The sequence below is a fragment of the Tupaia chinensis genome, unplaced genomic scaffold (genome assembly GCF_000334495.1).
Source record: "Tupaia chinensis unplaced genomic scaffold, TupChi_1.0 Scaffold143064_1, whole genome shotgun sequence".
Taxonomy (NCBI): domain Eukaryota; kingdom Metazoa; phylum Chordata; class Mammalia; order Scandentia; family Tupaiidae; genus Tupaia; species Tupaia belangeri.
The window spans coordinates 640,329-660,804 of NW_006202908.1; the positions used below are offsets into that span (position 1 = coordinate 640,329).

Genomic DNA, 20,476 nt, shown 5'->3' on the forward strand with positions numbered 1-20,476 from the left:
GAGACAGAGAGACAGAAAGCGAGAAATCACCCCCCAGGGGGGATGGCCACACCGCAATCCCTTCTCCTCCATTCTCCTCTCGGGATCTTGGGCACGCACGCACACGTGCCCGGTGTGGGTTTTAAGCCACCTGGTCCGGGACACGAACTGCGGTCAACTACGTGAGAATCCAGCGACATAGCCATTACGCTAACTGCTGGTTCCCAATAAAACAATTCTTTTTTAAAAAAATTCTTGGACATTTTGCAAATAGTTGTTAAAACCGCACAGGCCCCGGCAGGGGTCCAAGATGCCACCTCCCCTCACATAAGCCAGAGGTTACACCAGAACCCAGACGTCTACAGCTCAGTGACCAATCACAGCTCAGAAACCCACTCTGAACTCTCTTCGCAGCGCCTGGCACATCACGCCCAATTTGGAGCAGACAGGTGAGTCCATGAAGTGAGACCTGCCAGCTCAGATGGCTCCTGCCAAATCATTCTGATTTGGGAGCTGTCTTCCTCACTGGGAACTCGTCCTCCTGGCTTCCCCCTGCTGGTTGCTGAGCAGAATTTGGCAGGAAAAATGCCCGCTTTGGAAAGCCTGGCCACCTCTGAGCACTTCAAAGCGGCCCGTGTGAGTGAGTGGCGTGCGGGCAGGAGCTCGCAGTGAGAGCAGCAGGAACATCAGGACCCGCGGGTTAGGAGTGTGTCACTTTTGAACTCTGGGTTCTCTTTCAAGTTTAAAGGAAGAGAGAAACTACCACGAAAATAACACTGAAAGGGGGAAAAAAAAAACGACAAAAAAAGGATAAAGACAAGTTTAGTCCAAACCCAGTCCCCAAGACAGTTCTGAGTTGCTGGTTTTCTGCCATAGACCTTTCTAATTCCTGGATCATGCGTCATCGCTAAAGATCTTTCCTAAGAAAATGGCCCCCACGGTGGCCTGAAAAGAAACGTTGTATGGGTCACACGAGTGGGTGATAGGTGGTGGTGACGGCGGTGACGGAGGTGTGGGGGTGCTGGTGGGATAATGGTGGGATGACGGGGTGGTGGTGCTGACAATGGTGGGGTGGCTGCGGTGACATTGGGGGTGGTACTGGTGACCACATTCCAATCCCCACAGATGAGTCCCAGACGCATAACAGAGTCTTGGGAAACCCACACTACCTATCTTCGCTGTCCATCAAATGTTGATTAATCTCATCACAGCAATGCCGTTCTTTGATTAAAACTTGAAAGGCACTTTTGAAAGAATGAAAAAGAAGCGGAATTAATGCAACTGCTTGAAGGATGTATTTCTCTCCATGGGTGAGTTTTTATTCTTCATGATTATTTTCATCACAGTCATTGTTACTGAAAGCATTTCAAAGTATCAATAGTCCTTGAAACTGCTGTTCCGGAAGATTCCGAGGATGCAGAAGTTTCTGTTTACTGAGGACTATTGTGAAGCCACGTGACAACACTTTTCTACCAATGCTCAGAGATGTCTGGGCGAGAGAATTCACACTGGGAGCACTAATTACTAAACGCGGAGAACCCCTCCCCAGGTGTTTACGTACACGGACACGGACGATCACTCACACTTGTCCTCCTTGCAGACTCAGCCTAAAACTGAGTGTCCCCAACCTCTGTGAAGTTAGGAGGGAGCACATGACTGCTTGGCCCATGAAGCGTGAGCAGGAGTGGTGTCCCTGCCGAGCAGAGCATGATGAGCTAAGGTGGGATGCATCATGTTCTCGTTCACCTGCTGTGAAAAAGACAGAGGCAGCTGCAGAAGGAAGCCTCCACCGCTCTGGGTCCCTATGTGTCTGTGACCGGCAGGCCCAGCTTCTGACCCATATGCATTGGGATCAAGAAATGAACGCTTGGGACCAGCAGTTAGCATAACGGCTATGTCGCTGGACTCCCACGTAGTCGACCTTGGTTCATGTCCCGGACCCGGTGGCTTAAAACTCACGCCAGGTGCGTGTGCGTGTGTGCCCAAGATCCCGAGAGGAGAATGGAGGAGGAGGGATTGTGGTGTGGCCAACCTCCCTGGGTGCTTTCTCACTTTCTGTCTGTCTCTGTCTGTCTAGCGAGCGCACCCACCCTATAGCAAAAACCTCTCCCCAAAAAAAGAAATGAACGCTTGTTTTCAGCCACCGAGGTTTGGGTAATTATCTCTGACTGTATAACCTGCCTGCCCTAACGGACACCATTCACAGAGTGAGAACAAGGGCGTTTACAGTCACGAGCGTCCTGTGGGAAAGAGGAAATCTATGTCTTTTTCAGAATAAACCAAAGCCCCCAAGATTTCAGTTACCAAATCACAAATTCTGAGACATTCTATTGTTTTTCAGTGAGTGTCTATTCGAGAAAAGAAGATCTCTAGGGGAGAGGAAAGGCTTGCCCTGACCTACAATTGAATGGCACTCTGGCCCACACAAACTCCATCATGTCTAGAGATCTCTTTTCCTCTTTTCTCTCTTTCTTTTTTTTTTTTTTTTTTTTTTAGGTTTTTGCCATAGGTTGCTGCAGTTGCCAGAGAGAGGAAAAAAATCACCTCCCACAGGGATGGCCATGCCACAATTCCTTCTCCGTTCTCCTCTTGGGATTTTGGGCGCACACATGCACATGCACCCAGTGTGATTTTTAAGCCACTGGGCCCAGGGCTCGAACTGTGGTCGACCATGCGGAAGTCCAACACCTTAACCACTATACCACCTGCTGGCCCCTGGAGATCTCTTTTAGCTGAACTTGATCTCAGATAATAAGTCATTGCTTTCTACTGTCCAGACAGACAGGCACAGATCTGATCATGTCCAGAACTTTTCATTTAAACTCCACACTGCTGGCTGTCTCAGCCTCCTTAAGGGACTGTACTTTTAAGAAAACCAACTCTCGAGACCATCAGATGGCATAATGGTTACGTAACTGGACTCCCACATAGTCGACTGCAGTTCAAGTCCCAGCCCAGTGACTTAAAACTCATACCGGGCACGTGTGCACACATGCCCAGGATTCCAAGAGGAAAATGGAGGAGAAGGGAGCGCAGCATGGCCATCCCCTCCCTGGGGGAGGGGGTGATTTCTCACTTTCTGTCTCTCTGTCTCTCCAGTAAGCACATGCACCCTATAGCAAAAACTCTCTCCCTTAAAAGAAAGAAAGAAAGAAAGAAAGAAAGAAAGAAAGAAAGAAAGAAAGAAAGAAAGAAAGAAAGAGAGAAAGAAAGAAAGAAAGAAATCCAAATCTCCTAGAAGTTATACATTTGCACACTCAAAGGGGGGGAATAAATGTGAAAAGCCCATCTGTGCCCACCCTCCCCTCCACCCCCAAACTCTACCACCACCCAGAGCTGTAGCTAGGCGTGACACATTGGACACATGCAAAGTACAGAGGCTCTTTCAGAATCTGGCCCAGCGCGTCTTCTGTGTGAGTTGCAGCCGAACAGCGTCTTGCCAAGAACAACAAAGAGGAAAGAAAAGGAAAGGTTTTCTTTTCTCTGAACTTGGGAATGAAACATGAAACTCCTTTCCTGTCAGGCTGAGCGGCTCCAATTTTCCCGACTCGGGATGATCTCTTACTGGCCATTCCTGTCACCATGTCCTAGTGGCTTTTTGGTGGCCTTTTCTTTCCTCCCAAATGTATCCCATAGCAGCAGTGGCCCAAAGAGATCCCCGGCTCCCTACCGCCCCCAGGGCCACAGTAACGATGACAGGAAATGGACAGTGTGCGTGTACTTTGACACACTAGGAATGCACGCTGTGCTGAGGTCTCTACCTGGGTAAGAGCAGAGGGGATGAACACTGCACTGGAAATGTTCCCAGGGCACAATCCCATAGAACCCTGAGTTGGGTTTCATGACATCCACGAATGCAGAGATGCAAAGCCGTCACTGGTTTACACGAGGTGACACAGACAGCGTTGCGTGCAAAGCCCTGGCCCGGTCCCTGCATGTTCGGCCCTAGACACAACATGCCCGCACACAGAGCTGCCCCTCAACTGAGCAGTCCACGCATGACCAGCCACGTCTAGGCCAAGCGGGATGGCTGTGGAGTTGCCCTCTGTGTAGCTGCTCAGGAGAACGTACCAAACAGTCCAGGGTCAGCTGGTTGGGAAGGACTCACCCTAGAGTTTTTAGCCTGGGCCAAAGCTCCCCGTAAAGGATTTAAAAAGCAAGTGAAGAAGACAAGACCCTGTGGCCACTACAAAGAGAGGACATGACTAAGCAACTGTGAAAAGAAATTCAGGGGCAAGGGCAATTAGAAAGCTAATGAGAACTGGGGCCAGTGATGGTGCGAGGGTAACACAACTCGATGCACATGGCAAGGTCCTGTATTCGTGTCCTGGGACCTCCCTGAGCACACAGGTGCACAAGCATGTCTAAGACAGGCCAGCTGACGTCAGAGGTGGATCACAGCAGGACCTTACTGGGGGGGGGGGACACTTCATTCTCTTTCTCTGTCTCCCTGTCTTTGTCATGGGATAAGTGAGAGAGACAGATAGAGATAAATAAAAGAGAAAGATAAATAAACTTTTAAAAAATTGAAAACTAGGGACCATCAGTTGGTGTAATGGCTATGTCACTGGACTCTCATGTAGTTGACCGCAGTTCGAGTCCCAGACCCAGTTGCTTAAATTCATACCATATACGTGTGTGTGCGTGCCTAAGGTCCCGAGAGGAGAATGGAGGAGAAGGGGTTGTGGTATCACCATCCCCCCAGGGGGTGATTTCTCTCTTTCTGTCTCTCTGTCTCTCTGTCTTTCTGGTGAGTGCACACGCTCTATAACAAAAACCTCTCTGAAAAAAAAGGAAAAAAGTAATAAAGCCACATCCAGTATCAGTAGGAGGACTGCAGAGGTGACCGGTGGTGTCTGTCATGGTGGCATGTGTGCAGTGGGACCCACCAGGGCACTATTAGTATTTGGTAAGGGTAAGTCTCGCAGCGTTTCATGGTGCTATGGCTCTGGAAGCTTAGCACCTTTGGACGAAGTTCACTGAATGGCGGGCAAACACTGCGTACATTTCCAAACATCCCCTGAGGGGCTATGCCACCCTGGCTGAGAATTTAAGTAGGCAGAGTCAGAAATCTGTCCGAGCACCAGCAGTTGGCATAATGGTTACATTAAGAATGCTGATAGGGCCAGGCGGCAGCACAGATGTGACACAATTGGACCCACCTGGGCAAGGTCTTGAGATCATGTCCCAGGGCCTCCCTGAGCTTTCGGGGTACACACATCCATATAACCTGGCTAACTCACAGCTAGGGGCGGATCGTGGCATGAAAACATTGTTGGGGGGCTCACTCTCAGAAGAAATTAATAAATAAGCTTTGGAAAGGCAGATTGAAAATGCTGATAAATACAAGAAGGGATTGAGGCATGGCCACCCCCTAGGGGGGATTGGTTTCTCACTTTCTATCTCTCTGTCTGTCCCTGTCTCTCCAGCGTGCACACACGCCTTACAGCAAAATCACTTTAAAAAAGAAAAGAAGGCAAGAAGGCATAGTCAGGGGCCAGCAGGGTGGCATAGTGGTTAAGGCACTGGACTCCCGCATGGCCTACTGTAGTTCGAGTCCTTGACCTAGCAGTTTGCTTTCTCACTTTCTCTCTTTCTCTGATGAGTTCATGTGCCCTATAGCAAATTTAAAAGTAATAATAATAATTCATTTAATTAAATAAATAATTTTCTAAAAAGACATAGTCAAAAATAAGAGGAAAAAAGCTTTTTATTATTCAAAACATACACAGGTTCTAAAAAATATTTTTGTTGTAAAACCCCAGATTTGTATTCAAGATTTCTCTCCATATATTTTCCTGCTTTAAACATCAAAAAAGTAACATGTTCATCTCAAAAAAATTACACAAGCTGATTCCGGTCCATTTCATGGAGTCTGCACAATGGCACCGCAAGGGAGTCTGCATTTGGGGACTGTCCGTATTCCTTTATGGCATTCTTTGATTTTGATCTATCTACTTGAACCATCCGATTCACTTTTTAAAATTTAACCCTATTTAATTCGTTTACTAAGTTAACTGGTTCACCAGCTTAACTGGAATTTATAGCTGAATGTATCACTCATTCCAGTCCAAATGGGTCAGCCATTTAAGCTCATAGACACATAATGTGGTTTCCTCAATATTAATTAATCTTCTCACTGCTTCCTCACTGCAGATTATTGGCAAAATGGCTTTTCTTAAGATCTTGATCTACAATATGAACATTCACTATTGCACTCACCAACCCATAAATTCCCGAAGCCGAGGGGATAATTTAGTAGCCCAGGCTTTTCCATATGGAGAAATTATACCTTTACAAGAACACTTCCTGATCTCCTTTTGTAATCCTTTCCATCGGCAAAATCTTCCCGGTTGACGATGTGACGGAAAGAGGAAATTTAATACCTTGTATCGTATTCTTAGAACAACCACTAAAAAAGGAAATGTTCCTATATTTAAAATGATCATTTTTTCCAGCCCTGAATATAAAAATACTGTTTACTGGAGCCATCCTGGGTCGTCGCCGTAATGCTGTGGTCCTATTTTCTAAAGAGCGTCTGCTGGGGTCCTATTTTCTAAAGAGCGTCCACAGAGGAATCTTTTAGGGTTCTGGTCTCAGAGCCTTCAGTGGAGGGGCACAAGGTGGTGGAGTGTTTGCTGGTGGTAGTGTTTCCATCCAGACAAGCTAGCTCCTATTTACTTGGTAAAACTGCTCTGGAATTCACAGACGTAATTAAGTAACTATAAAAGTTCATGAGATATAAGCAAATATTTTCTGGGCAGACTCCGGATGAGAAATCCAGTTGAAGGATCTCAAGCCTCACCTATGTAAATGCATAGCCTCTGGAAGGCGCTTCATTCCCCCAGTTTTGAATAACAAGGGCCAACTGAAAAAATGATTGTGATAAAGGAGCAATGCTTCCAAATCAAAGTAATGTATGTTCAGTGCACCGCGGAACGCCAGGGCCTTAGCGAAGGGAGCGGGAAAAGTCTCACTAGGTGCACGGCAAAAGAGTGTCAGAGATCTTTTTTTGTCTGTCTGTTTCAACACCACCTCTTATTTTATGAGAAACCTTTGATCTCCTGCTACAGGGCACCCTTGAGTCACTATGGAAGTTACAATGCTTTTTTTACTTACAAAGCAGTTTTTTTTTTGGTTGTTTGTTTTTTGGGTTTTGGTTTTTTAGAGAGGTTTTTGCTATAGGGCGCGTGCGCTCGCCATAAAGACAGAGAGAGACAGAGAGACAGAAAGCAAGAAATCACCCCCCAGGGAGGATGGTCACGCCACAATCCCTTCTCCTCCATTCTCCTCTCGGGATCTTGGGCACGCATGCACACACGCCCGGCGTGAGTTTAAGCCACTGGGTCCAGGATGCGAATCGCGGTTGACTACGTGGGAGTCCAGCGACATAGCCATTACACCAACTGCTGGTTCCACAAAGCAGCTTTTTTTAAGGAGCTTTTGACACACTTTATTTCATTTCTCTTCCCAAAATTCTTCTTATACTGAAGTCAAATGGGATCAGTCCTGTATAGTCACATGTGAATAAACAGACATAGAAAGGATCTTCTGAAAATTCAGAGAAAATGTGTATTATGAATAAGTTGTGCAGAGATTACAAAATTGTGTGCAGCAAAATAAACTTATACTTTAATTCCATTTTCTGCAAACTTTTTGAAGTCCCCTCAGATAGCCGGCTGAGAGATCACAGATAAAGCTAGCCCAGCTGACGTTACCGATGGGATGCCCTTCCGATTTGCCGTGGTTGCTTTACCAATGATGTACTCAGAATTCCCCGCAGGGATATCCGGCTGCAGAAAGCCGAAGTGCAGTTTCCCGAACAGGAGAAACTTCACCAGTGTGGGAAACAACGGTGAGCGGGCCCTAGAGCTCTCCCGGGACAGGACCCTTCGGATTTCTTCCACTGGAAACAAAATGACTTCAAAAGGCAGAAGTCTCATTCCCCTCTCTTCCACAGACACACACGCACATGGTCCGCCAAATTTACTCTGAGCTCGCATCACACCCGTGGCTGTGTACTCACGTCAAGTCACGGATCGTCCATCAGAGGCCAGGCTGGGAGTGGCAGGTTAGTGACTCGGCACACGCTAACCTTCTGTGTTTGCCAGCGCTCGGTGGCATCAGGACTACGGTCCTCTGGGGGAGAGAACATGCGTGTAGTATGTTTTCGCTTCACTGAAATTTGGTATGTGACGTGTCAGTCCACAAGGGTATTTTTCTGTCATTGCAGTTGGTGGCAAAAAGTTCTGTGTGGCATGAAAACTATGAATTGAGGGCCAGCAAGTGGCATGGCAGCTGAGGTGCTGGACTCCCATATGGCCAACCCGGGTTCGACTCCTAGACCTGGTGGTTTACTTTTTTGCTTTTTCTCTCTCTCTGTCTCTTTCTGTCTCTCTCTAGTGTGCACACATGCCCTACAGCAAATTTTAAAATAACAATAATAATAAATTAAATTTATCATTTTCTTTTCAAAATAGTAATTATGATAAATAAATCGATGCATAATAAATCCCAATTCTCTCGGGTGTCCCAGGGTCACCGGCATGCGTTATAGTATATATGATTTCAGTCGATCTTCATATGAAGTCCACATACAGACATCGCAGCTCCGCAGGCCCCTTTCAAACCAACCTCTTTGAAAAATCGCTCCCCTGGGAGTTTGAACTCAGAAAAAGTTTTCTCTCTTTATCCTATGGAAAGAGATCTGATTGATCTGCAAGGCAAGTAGACATCTGGGGCGAGAGAAAAGGAAAGGAGGAAGCTGGAGGCTGGGTCTGAGGTCGGAACCTGGCTTGGGCATGCACGCAGTTAGTGCACACTGGCTGGAAAGAAAAACGGCGAGAATCTTTCCAATGAACAACTCAAGCTATGAATTTTTCTCTTTTTCTAAGAATTATTCATTTCTTTTTATTAATTATTATTCAATGTGACCAGGGAGACACACAGACAGAGAGATAGAGCAAGAGAGAGAGAGAGAGACCTAGACACCAGATCTAGGACTTGAACCATGGTTTCCCATCTGGGAGTCCAGTGTCTTAACCACCACAACACCTGCCGACCCTTCAAGTTAAGACCTTTTGCACAATAGAGCACATGAACTTTGGAGATTGGGTCTATGTCCCACCACCATAACTGTTAGGTGAAAACTTTAGAAAGCCTTCTAGATGTGAGAGCCACTCCACGCCGCCAAATACACAGAAATGCAGAACTCCCTCACCTCCTGACACCAGCCAGCACAGCCCACGAGACCCATTTTCTGCTTGCTAAGGGTGGGTCCCTCCTAGTTGAGCAGGTCGCCAAGGTCTGTCACGGCGTTAACTCTCCCAGTGGGCTACCTAGAGATATCCCAGCCACCTTCGCCATTCCTCATGGCCCTCTCTGAGGAGTTCGCTCTGACCTCGGGGGCTGAAATGTCAGGCTGACCCTTTTGGAATTTATCATAAGCCTGGCATCTGGGCTGAGCAGCAGAGCCTCCGAATTCAAACCAGGACTGTTTCCTGGCTCAGAACTCCAGCGCCAAATTCCTTGGGCTCAGAACTGATGGGAAAACAGATCTTCAGCATTCTTCTGATTCAGAAATCATTCAAACTGACGGCAGATAAGAAATTGACGAGCAGATAGGAAATCCTTAATTTAAATAGCTGTCTCTTTTTTTCTCCTACATGGTAAAAGAACAACGCGTCCTTAACCTTGGTTTTCTCACGTCTCTCGGTTTGAAGCACATCCCATAACATTAATTAAAGCGTGTGTGAGCTGGAGGGTAGAAGTTGTATTTCATGTAGCATGCCACATGGCGTTCTGAAAGAGCTGTGTAGCGTCCAGGTGTGCTTTCTGCCCAACCTGATCTGTACACGCTTCAGCGTGACCTAGCTTATCCTCCACCCAGCTCTTCCACAATAACAGCCTAAAATGCAATGCAATTTGTCAAAGCAAATCCTGAGCACACCAGAGGCTTAAGGTGGTAGGTAGATGTGCATTTCTGACTTCGAACTGCAGAATACTATAGCTGGGAAGGGCATCTAGAATGATCAGTGCTCCCTTTCGATTTTACAACATTAACAGAACAAGGTGGCAGACCTGCTCCAAAAAAACAACAACAACCAGTAAGGGGAACCCCCGGTATCTTTTATGATTCCAGGTTTTTCCACTACACCAGGGTTTTAAACCTCTTTGAAATGCTGGTGCAAGTTAGGCCTTTTCCATAAAAAAAAAATAATAATAAATCATATGCAAATACACGCACAATGTTCGCCCATGAACTCAGGGGTTCAGAGTCCCTAAGCTCATCTCCGGATGTTTGACGGGTCCGTGTCCCCCAGGCTAAGAACTCCTGCACCTGAATAAGCAGCTTTTCCAAGTATAAAGTGCTACTTTTAGTCTCTCTCAAAACTTATCACCTCCAGAATATAAACTAGATTTAATGATGGGATCTATAAAATTCAGGGGAAAGGCAATTCCAACCACTGGAAAAAAAAAAAAAAACGATTTAATCCCTAATCAATATTTCCATATTTTTAACACATGTCAAGGAAAAAAATGCACAAGAGAAATTTAAACCTACGTGTATTTTACTACCAATTTCACATATGGACATGGAATATCTTTTTTTCCTAATATGGAGATGGCTCAGCAGTATTTAAATGATTCCTTATTCCAAGTCATATAAATATACACCAGATGTATCTTTTGTAAATGTTATGTTTTTCAACTTCTCAGCATTTGCAAGTAGTTGAAAGCTATGTCAAGCATGCTTTAATGGGGCATAAAAGTGTATTGTATTCAAAGAGATAGCACAGTTCTGTAATAGGTGAAAATACAAATGTTGTCAATGGATACATTTTCATTTTATTGATTTACACTGCATAACAGAATGCCCTGTATTCTTCTTTACATGCAAGTTCTATATCAATGGAAGCATACCTAGATATAAAAAAAAAAATCATGCTTATATTAATGGATTCTCTACATGGCAGAAAATTCAAAACACAGAGTTTTAGGGCTAGAAGGCCACATAAACATCAACCAGATTCCACACCCTCATTTCACAGAGGAGAAGACTGATACCACAAGGGTCCCCTGAAACAACCAAGTCACTAAGCTTGTTTTGGTAGGGAAGGCGTGAATTTACACGAGAAACAGAAAGGCCTTCACTGGCTCTCTGTTACCTGTCTCCTGACTACCTAATCGAACACCACCACCACCAACAAAACAAAAGCAGAAAAAGAAGTGGTAAATCAAACATCATTTATTGATTTCCTGGGAATAAGTACAACATGATCTATTGGGTTGTTGGGAAAGTTATGACGTATTTTTGCTCTATACAAAAATGCATCATGGCTTTTCCAACAACCTAATAATATTTTGCAAATGGTCAACTTATTTTCAGGTAAATAAGCATGGGAAGTAAAATGCTAGTACTATTAGATTGTCCAAAAATATAATAATGTCCTTTTTTCCACTATAAGATTCTAATGGCTCAAGATCAGTTCCTTTTTTTCATTTTTACTGTGAATACAAAAGATGTAAATTCCTCTCTGAACTATTTTTTTTTAGGTCAAATATATCAAAGATGTTTAGAAAATATTTTTGAGCCACATATAATTGATAGTTTACCTTTAAAATAATGTTTGTTTTCTTTTTAAAAATAAAAGTTAATAAAATTAATGGCTTATTGCAAAAATGTTTTAATTTTTTTTCTTTCTTCTTTTTTCTTTTTTTCTTTTTTGCTATGGAAGAAATAAAACCCTGTCTCCTGCCATTTTTAGATGATTTTCTAAGATCTCTGAGCAGAGCACGGCATTTAAGCATATGCATCGGTGTTGCTAACTTTAGCCTGGCTATTTTTCCCACCTTAGTTTCTTTCCACTATGAATTTTCATAAATTTTGAATGTGTCACAATATTAATTAATTTATGAATGTTTTCTCTGAAAACCAAGTATCCTTTTTATTTGACCTTTCCAAATAATGATTTGCCCTTTAGGGGCCAGTGGCAACAACAAAAATTTCATTTTAAATAAAATCATTTGTTTAAAAAAAATGTTTAAGACAAAGCAATGTCATGAAATTAAGATGACTGGATTCCACATGATCAATTGCATGGTTCAAGCCCCAGATCCAGCAGCTTGAAAAACATGCTAGGCATGTGTGCGTGCTTGCCCAAAGTCCCTAAAGGAGAGAGAGATGGAGGAGAAGAGATTGTAGCATAACCATTCCCCATGGGGGCATGCTTTCTCACTTTCATTTTCCCTCTCTCTCTGTCTCCAGCAAACACACCCTCTGGTAAATGAAAAAGAAAATGCTGCATCAGGTCTGTGGCATAGCACTTAGATGCTATGTAGAGAAAGCTGGAGCCCCACATGGCTGACTGCAGTTCAAGTCCCAGTCCCGAAGCTTGAAAAATGTGCTGGGCATGTATACGTGTGTGCTTTGACGGGACAGAGAACGGGATGAAGAAAAAGGATTGCAATGTGGCCAGGCCCTGTCTGAGGGTGTTTCCCTTCTGTCTCTGTCTCTCTCCCTGTCTTTCTCTCTGTCTCTTTTTCCCTATCTCTCATGCATGTACCCTCTGGCATTAAAAAAAAAAAAATTAAAAGCATAATTCTTTAGATGTTTAAACTGAAATCAATGTTGAAGGTTTTCCAACTTTATGTCACTGCCAGTGTTTCTCAAAGTCTCGAAGCTGACTACATCCCCGTAGGCCCAGAGCAAGCCCGCATATTTTGTCCACAACCACGAGCCAGCATTTGCACATCTTCTACCTGGTCAGCGGCAGGAGGGGCAGTCCCCTGGGTCTCAGCATTCTCTGGAGGGACAAGGCCTGGCTCAACGTCCAGCCTTACTGATTGACATAGGATGTGCCTGAAACCAGCTCATGGTTGCCCCTGGCAATGCCAAGACCGAGACGTCAGGACAGCGGCCCTGCTTGTGCATAGTGAGGGGCAGTACAGTCCCTGCTAAGGTGTGTAACTTGTGTAATTTGGTGAGCAAACAAACCAGACCAGCTGCAGGGCCATCCGTGAGGTTGACCAGGTGTCTCTCCAGCCTGGAAGTGGGGACAAACTCCCGAGTTAATAGTCTCTGGATTAAGGACGTTGCTTCCCATCAGTAGATTCTTTCACCCCCAGGGTGCCCACATACAGACGGCAGACATATTCTGATACATACAAGGATCTTCAAAACATGGAAAATGAGTTATTACACACCAAAATAAACTCAGTTTAATTTCATTCTCCATGAACTTCCTGAAGACCCCTGGTATATTTAGTATGAGAGAGTTTATACATAAATACCCTTGAGACCCTTAGCATAACTTGCCATGCTTCCGTGTACACGGTGTTCCCAGCCCGACTTTCATAACCACATGGGGCTGATCTGTTGAGCTTGTTCATTCTTATCACAAGAGGCTGGGAGATGCAGTGAAGAGCATAGGAATGGTGCGGAAAGAGGCCGGAGGAGCCTCTAGCATCGTGGTTTTAACATGATCACAAAATGTCACAGAACCATTTTGTAAGCTGGCACAGAAGTAGCCCTAAAGGGACACCTGACGAACTCTGAGAAGGGTACAAAGAAGTAGGGTCTCCAGAATGTGGCGTTGCCGTTAGAAACACACAGCCGTTAGAAACACATTGTCTTTAAGAGACAAGACACAGGGTTAGTTGGTGACATGGTAGTTAAGGCACTGGATCTCACATGGCTGACTGTGCAGTTCGAGTCCCAGACCCAGTGACTGAAAAGTACACTGTGTGTGTGTGTGTGTGTGTGTGTGCGCGCGCGTGCATGTCCAAAATACCAAAAGGAAAAAGGAGAAGAAATTGCGGCATGGCCATCCCCACCCAGGGATGATTTCTCACTTTGTCTCTCTCTGTCTCTCTCTGGTGAACACACAAGCCAAAAGAAAAGAGAGAAAGAGAGAGACAAAACCCAAGGTCAGAGCCTGCTGCTCCAGCATGTGACCTTGTGGCCTTGGCAGGTGGCTTCAGCTGACTTACCTGCCAAACCGAAAGGCTAGCTCTACTTCACAGGGTCTCCAAAGGACAAGCTACTGACGCAGCGTGCTCTGATACCTGCCATAAGCTACGTCCTTAGTAAAATGTGTATTATGATTGTGGTAGATGTTATGAAAATTCTCCTTTCAGTCATTGGTTTTGAAATGAGAAAAAAATTTCCTTGAAAGAGCTCCCCTTTTCTCATCTCCCCATATTCCAAGAGTGAGCATATGCTAGACTCTGGGGGCCAGTTCTCCACCAGGTGACATAGAGGTTGAGGCATTCTTTTTTTAATAAAAAGAAGCCATTCTCCATAGAAGACATGCCCAAGCTAAAATACCAGCCAACAATGACAGCTAGCAAAGAGAATATTTCTTCCAAACACCACCTACCCTATCACCCAGTCCTTGTCTTCCAAACATACCCTACCCCATCACCCTATCCTTGCCTTCTGGGAGTTTCTTCAATGCCTTGGGAAATAAATTCAGTGCTTGATCAACCCTTTTATCCTTTTATAGAACTGTAACATCTTTAAAGCATAAAATGTGTGCATAGAAAATTTAAAAATAGAAATCAAGGGACCAACAGGTGACATGGTGGTTAAGGTGCTGGACTCTCACATGGCTGACCACAGATCAAGTCCCAGACCCCAGCGGCTTCAAAATCACACCAGGCATATGGGCATGTGTACCCCAAATCCCAAGAGGAGCATGGAGAAGAAGGGACTGAGACGTGGCCATCTTCCTCAAGGGGGTGATTTCTCACTTCCCCTCTCACTGTCTCTGTCTGGGGAGTGGAAGGTCCCTACAACAAAAACCTTGAAAAAGAAAAAGAAAGAAAGACAGACAGAAAGGAAGAAAGAAAAAAGAACGAGAAAGAAAAGGAAATCTATATTCAATGTTTACTGCACCTATCTTTTAGGGAAATGTATTCAAAACTTTTTTCCTCTCCCACAAAAACCAATTTGGCGTTAATCAACACCATAGAACGTCTATGAGCTGATGTTCACTCCCTGGCACCAGCTGGTCCTGTGTGGACCTCTAAGACCCCGAGGGCAGAGTGACCGTGTGGCCAGGGGCCTGTCAAGTCTGTGGTGAGGGAGGACTGTCTCCCACTTGCATGGCAGCTGCCCACGTTGGAGCAGGGCCTGGGGAGCTGTGGTGTTTAATAAAGGAGGGGGCTCAGTGTGGCCTGGAGAAGGGGGAGACGACACAGACCTGGCGACACCATGCTCTGGGAAGGGATTTCCCTGCGTTTGCAACTGACTCCTTGCTGCCCACTGATGTCACCGCAGGGCATCTCACCACGAGACCTCTGCTTTCCATAACACACGGCCGCTGATGTGCCCAAGCCACCAAAGTCACTAGTGGAAAACAGTATTATTTTTGAGAGGCTTTCCTATTTCTGTCTTTTTTTGCTTTCATATTTCTAATAAAGGGTATTTTTTTAAATCGCATCACAACTGTTTTTGATATCTTGGTTTTTGGTTGTTTTTTTCTTTCTCTGTGAGGGCTCAGAGTCTTGGGTGAAGGGCAGTTGGTAGTGGCCAGTCCGGACTGGCTAACATCTGCTCCTTTATAGGAACCTTACTTGCCAAGTGGCTGGACAGCAATATTCATTTGGTATTCATGAGAAGTACTTGCTGAACAATAATGACAATAATTGCCTCTGATTCTTGTGTTTACAACACTGCCAAAGTATCATTAGGGCCTTATTTATAGATAATAATGCTTATTAATCACAAGTATTTGAATTTTGGAATGTATTAGATTAATATTCTTTTGTACCTCCGTTCTGTACTAATGCCGTGAAAGACATTTCCTGAATGCATCTCATTGGGGATGCTTATTTTGAGCTGCAAAATAATGCTTGTAATTTGCAGGTGAAAGATAAAGAAATTACCTGGCTACCTCTGCACAGCCTCCTCCAAGATCAATGGTCAACATGGAGAATTAGGCCCTACCTCTAAAATGAGGAAAGAAAGAAAGCAAAATAAATACCGCTCTAGGCGTTATTTTCTAGAAAATCTTGTAAATACTGATGCCAAGAGAAATCCCTGATAATACGTCTATTATTTTGTTTTGCCTTAAATCTCCCACGGATGGCCTCACTTTATTGAAAAGGGTCTGGGGTGAGGCATCATTAGTGATTCTTCACAACTGCACATCGTGTAAGTTTTGGAAAGCTCGATAGAAAAAAAAAATAATAATAATAATAAAAAGCTGCACAAGAAGAATAGTTTTAGCCAGCAAAAGTACCATCTCAGGTCCACATCCGCAGTTGTTAAAAATCCTTTATCCGTTTCTTTCTATAGGTTTGATTTCTGTGCAAGTAAAATATTAAAGCCACAAGGTCCTTCTCTCTGTTCTTTGCAACTGAAAATAGGAATTATGAAAAATAGCCAAAGCTTTGTTAAAGGTTAATCTGGAAATACAATTTCTGTTACTGTAATAAACCACTTTGTAAATAAATGTAAGGTATTAGTGGCCCATGGTTTTCACTGAGCCAGTCTCTTGAAAAATGAAATCAGCAACGTTTTCTTCTTATCTAGCACACATTTTTATTTCTTCTTGGACTACTCATGCCTTATGTGTTAGAACAATAGTTCAGCTTATCTAATTAGATGAATGCAAAATGGAAATGACATAATTTTCCAGGAATTTCTGAGAAAGCAAGCAACACTTAAATAGAAAGTCTAGGTACTCTTTTCAAAATACTACTTGCAACTAGATATCTTGATAAAAGCTGCCTGTAATGAACGTTTACTAATGTTTTTTAGACTAAACCCAAATCTATCTTATCCTTCTCTACCACAGGCCACTTCAAACAGTCTATGGGCCCAATTATCACCTATGATACTTAACTTGTTCTTTCTTACTCTCTTGATTTTGTTCCCTCCTTCCCCCCAGGAAGAAAAAGGACTGCACCTTTAATACACTAAATTATGCTAGAAAATTGTATGCCCTAAAAACACCTTGAAAATGTGTTCAGCAAACATGTCCATGTCAGAGCAGACAAGGAGGCTGTAAGATCCTAATGTAATAAATGTATAACGTTAACATTTTAATTCATCGCTAAATGTAAATAACGCTAGTCATCCCAGTTGGTCTACTTAACATTAATTCAAAGTATTTTATAATTCGTGCATGTGTCTCCTCTCATGGGGCAAAGTAGAAAAGTGAACAATTATTTAATAACTCCAATCAATGCAACCAGCGAACTCTGCCAAGTCCGACCCCTCAAGCTCCCGTGTTTAAATCTGGGGTAAACATCTTTTCCGTACAATGTGCTCCAAGTGGAGGACCGTTTAGGGGTGTGGGTCCACCTCTGCTAACGTTGGTAAGATAAGGAATCAAGCCATCGCTTTTGGAATTAGTTGCTGTCTGACAAATGGAATCACAATACATAGCCAATTTAGTGTTCAAATTCCAACGTCCTTTTTCTTTTCTTTTCTTTTCTTCTCTTTTTCTAAGTAGCTAGGAGGAACGGAGCACAGCAGAGCTGAATTATCCAAATAATTAATCCAAGTCTCCAGTTTATTTTGCCTTCAGTAGAGAGCGTCTGCTTCTCTCTTTACGAGATGCTGGTGGTTGAATAAGAAAGGAAAATGAATGTTTGAGACAGCGTAGACACACCTTAGTGGATCAGAGGTGGGCCACTGGCAATGCCTAGTCACTGAGGCTGAAGACTGCTCCTGCCCACACAGTGTCTCTGTGAACTGTCCTAGCCTCATTCAAGCTGTTTGCAAACCCGGGCTTTGGGGAGAGGAAGAGGGAAGAAAGGAGGGCAGACAGAGGAGAGAAAGAAAGGAAAGAAGCAAGAAGAAGGGAAGGAAGGGAGGCAGGGAGGACGACGAGAAGGACGGAGAAAAGAGAGAAGGGGAGAGAATGGCCGGTCTATGAAGTTGGAGTTTCAATGTGAGGGTATTGAAAAGATAATTAACTATGAAAAACGGTTTGACATAAAAACTTGTACTCCACCAACATCCCAGCAGTTTTCGAAGAGCCTGGTTGGACATGGGATTTGAGATCTGTCAACATTTTATAGTTACCCTGATTTAATAAGCATTTTGCCTCTTCTCTTGAACTGCCAAATTTTTTAATGAAATTGAATTTTGGATGCCTACGTTCTAGGGAATTTTATTTGCTATATTATAGTTCTGCCTGCTTTTAGGCCGCCGAATGCCAAAGTATTTATTCTTACAAATCTCTCTACATGTGTAATTTGAGCCTGCTAAAATGGTCCTTTACCCACTTCATTAATTAAATTGACAGAAAAGATTATTTTACAATTCGGTAGTGAATGGCTCTTCATACAAATTTTTGAATGAACATTGTACCTTTTGAAGCCATAATGCAGGCTACGTCTCCTCACGTCAGGCCACACCACCAGACAGAAAACTTCCTCAAATAAAAGACTCACTTCTTTTTGCAGTGGATCTTAAACCCTAACTACAGCAAACTGCTTTCACTGCTTTCCAAGTAAAAGCTTTTTTTATATTTTTGAAAACTTTTACTTGTGGTACTTCCACCATTTTAACTACAAACTTTTTAAGGCATTACAAAATAGACCTGAAATAGTAGTTGGGCTAAACCAATTTCCATTTTCAAAGGTCATCACTAAAACCGAGACCCCCACCAAAGAATCCTCAGTCTTTTCACTACGCTCTCTGAAGTAAATAAACAGTTCATTACACGTGGGAGTAAGTATCATTGTAAACTTCATATATGTTGTGCAGTAAAGACTTACACATTGACATAAACATGGAAACACAGAATATTTTGTAGTCACAGTGAAATAACTCCCATTACATGACGGAGCTCCTGCTAGCATGAGCACCAAGAAAACTTCAAAACTCTGTCGTTTTTGACTCCTTTATCAACTAGGACAAATGGCTTTTAAAAAAATAAAATTCAGGTACAGCATTTCTGTACATTCCCTCAGCACAAATGAGCATTTGGACCCTTGCCAATGAGTGCCACTATATTCATTTTAACTGTAATTCCCATTCCAACTGCAATTCTCAGTCTCAAAAACCACCTTGGAAAATTCCAAAAATTCGAAGTACCATTTAAAAGAAGCAAATCAGTAACGCGCTATCCCACATGATACAAGTCGTTTTAAGTATAAACATATTATACACTTCAAATCTGCTTTCACATGTTGAATTATCATTAGTCTGTCTTTTAATGCACAGAGAGGCCATAGAATGAACTGAATCAAAATATTGTCTTTATAGTAGAATGGAAAATAAAACTACTGCTGTTTGTCAGTACATCCGGAATTTAATTTTTGTCCTAAAATAATGGTATGTAATACATTTTTTTAAAAAGCCCTGGAAAAGGCTCCTAATTTTAGGTATTTATATTTTAGATGTGTATTTCCAAGTAGATTGCCCTTTTCATTCCATGTGAAAACAAGTGAAGTTTATGGTGAGTTTAAATGGAGTGTGCTTGTAATAGCACTATGAATCTATTATTCACGGATTTCTGTGGTGTCATCCAGACTCGGCACGTTTCCGCTTCATTTTGAAAATTTGTCAACACGAGTAAAGTTTCCTCACGCCCTCTTATTTTAAGACTATCTGTGATAGAATGTATTGTTAATGGTATAAGTTTGGTATATTACACACGCGATGTTATATGCAAATGTATTCAGTTGGGGTATGTATATATTTTGTTATGTTCTGTACATAAACATCTACCCTGTGCATATGTATATTTACATCGTATATAAATATGTGTAGTATATTACCAAACTGTACTCTACTTAAAGAGGGGGAGGAGCTCCCAGCGATTCCATACAATATTCCCGTTAGCTGGGACTCAGCACCGTTTGCTGTGAAAGGAATTAGGCTGCTTTGGGGGTTTTGTTTTTCAGAGTCCCAAAGGTGGGTGCTTAGAGACAGAGTCTAGCAGTTTGCTGTTTCCCACAAGGTGAGTTTTAACTGCGTTGGTCACCATGGACTTGAAATACCCCTTACCTTGCCTGCTCTTGGGAAGGCCCCTGGCAGCCAGCGTGATAAACAACGCAAAGGAGGGCTAAACTTGGATTCTGAAAGCAAAAGCTCATCCACGGCAACAGGAACACTTTACCATTAAGGTTCTTTGTTAACATTTAGCTGTTTACAGATTATCTCACAGAAAAGCAGTGATTGAAACTGTATCAAGATTCTGGCTGATGAGGGCCTCCTGAGGTAGCTGGTGAGAGGGGAGACATAAAAGACAGCCTTTCTCCAGGACAGGAAGTCTTACAAAGAATTATGGCTAACAGTAACATTAATAAATTCCAGAAACAAAAAATATGGAGCACGGGTATTGACCGAAACCCCTAGGATGCAAACATGAGGGCTGAAAGGGACAACTAAAGACCTGTATAAAGTCTCTTTGCAGACTCCTCTGACTCTCAGGTATTTGGGTTCACAGCCACAGTGAAGGAGAAACTTCAGTCATTAAAAAAAAAAAAAAAAATGCCGCCCGCTTTCCCCTTAAGAGCTAAACAACTTGGG

General features: G+C 43.4%; 1 long non-coding RNA gene across 4 annotated transcripts in view; it reads right to left on the bottom strand.

Moving 5' to 3' along the window:
• The window catches only part of LOC102493101 (uncharacterized), a 40,572-nt gene that overhangs the window by 9,173 nt on the left and 10,923 nt on the right, over positions 1-20,476 (bottom strand). The window lies entirely within an intron of this gene.